Raw genomic sequence first — 1954 nt, 5'->3', positions numbered from 1 at the left:
CCCTCGCTCCCCCCAGCGGCCAGGCCGGCTCCTTCCTCTTCCGGCGGGGCCGCCGCCGGCTGCGCCCCGCGGAGGAGCCGGGCCCCGCGCGCGCTCGGCTCCCGCCGCCTCCCCGGGCGCGGCGCATCCCCCGGCCCTCTCCCGGGGGCGCGGAGGGAGCGGCCGGCAGGCGGCGCGTCTGCTCCGCCCGGGGAGCCCCGCGGGCAGCTCCGGAGAGGCGCCGCCGCCGCCCCAGCCCAGCCCAGCCCAGCCCCCGCGGGGCGCAGCGAGCCCCGGGCGTCCGCGCGGGATCCTGACGTCGCGGCGCTGGCCCAGTCAACGGCGGCTTCGCGGCGGCCCCCGCTGCTTCCTGCTCTTCTCGCCGCCGCCTAGGGCCGGCGAGGGGTCCCGTGGCCCCCGCCCGCCGTGTGGCTGCACCCGAGGAGGCTGCCCCTGGGTCGTGCTCCGCCGGGGACGCCGCGCCGTCTTCCTGGCGCGCGCTCGGGCCGGGGAAGGGGAAGGGGAAGGGCGGCTCGCGGCGTCGGGAAGAGGCGCGAGCCCTGGCGCGGCGCCCTCCTTTCCCTCTGGCTGCAACATGTCTCCCTTCGGCGGGACCACCGAGGCTTGCGAGCCGGAGCCTCTCCACGGAGACGCCGTCGGGAGGCTGCTGCCCGGCGTGGCGTGGCGTGGCGCGGCGCGGCGCGGCGGCTGAGCGGCCGGCCGGGCGCCCTTCCCGGAGCGAGGCCGGAGCCGTTCGCGGAGGGGTCCTGGAAGGCGCCGCTGAGTCTGGCGGGAGGGGGCGCCTGTGGAAGGCCTGCGGGGGCTGCGCGGGAGTTGGAGCTGAGCGGGAGCGCGCCGTGGGCGGAGAAGGCGCCCGCGCACCCGGGCACTTAATCGCGGAGGGTCTTGGCGAGGGGGCCGATCGGGGCCCTCCAGGAAAGGTCTTTGGCCTTCCGGAGCACCCTGGGCTCTTCCGAAGCTGAGGTGGGGCTCATCCTGGAGTTCACGGGGTCCGAGGGCTGCCTAACATCCCTTCCCTTGCCTGGGTTGCTGCTTCCTCCTGGGTCAGCGGCAGCTCATCCCTGTTCCCCAGGCAGGAAGCCCGCTCCTCCCTCTTGCCGCCCACGCAGCCCCGAGGGCCCTTCTGCTTTGCGAGCTCGAGGCCCTTTTGTGTGCTGCGCGGCCCTCCTTTCTTGCTGCAACAGTTACCGCTGCGCTTCCTCGGAGATTGGACGCGCCTTCCCTTTCCCACCTGCGCCCCTTTCAAGGATTCTCTCAGTGGGAAGGTCCTTCGGCATCCACAGGGCTTGTGATTGTACGCCCAGTGTCTTGTTTCTGAAGGTTCCTGATCCGCCAGCACTCCCTCTGGCCCGAGGGTTCCTGACCGCTCCAGTTTCTCTTTCTGCTGGGCCCCTTTCCTCCCAGGGTTTCATCCGCCTTTGGCTCTCTCCTGTCAGTGAGCTGCAAGTGTCGAAAAGCGTCCGTGTTTCAACCTTTCGGAAAATAAAAGACCCAGGAGGAATTTGGGGGGACCTGGCAGTCTTTGGGTTTTCAGCAGGTGCCCGGATACTGAAAGACTTGCACTAGGGCCGTCTCTCTGGCTCAGCAGAGCCTCACCCAGAGCTGCTCTTGGGCGTGGCAAGCGCACCTCCTCAGTAGGAGCACTGCGTGCCCTCCCTGCACATACAGTGCTGCTCCCCTCTGTCCTTCTGAATAAGCTCTGCCCTTCAAGCCTTGCACACCACTCGCGAGTTTCGTCCCACCGGGCCTGTGATTTCCCTTCCTGCGCTGAGACTTCTCTCTCTCAGCAGTCGGCCCATGTTGGCCACAGGGGCCCCGCTGCCTTGCGCGTGGTTCACATCTTCCTACCCTCTCCTCGGAGTTCATCCTCTTGTCTCCGTTGTTTGTTAGAACCCCCCAACCCCTAACTCCTGGCCAGCTCGCATCCAGGGCGCAGCTTCGCCCAGCCAGCCTG

The sequence above is a fragment of the Python bivittatus genome, unplaced genomic scaffold (genome assembly GCF_059951505.1).
Source record: "Python bivittatus isolate LINGU-HERP-01145 unplaced genomic scaffold, Pbiv_v1 ctg000970_np1212, whole genome shotgun sequence".
NCBI classification, from domain to species: domain Eukaryota; kingdom Metazoa; phylum Chordata; class Lepidosauria; order Squamata; family Pythonidae; genus Python; species Python bivittatus.
The sequence above is the reverse complement of the archived record's forward strand: the minus strand, read 5'-3'. Positions refer to the sequence as shown.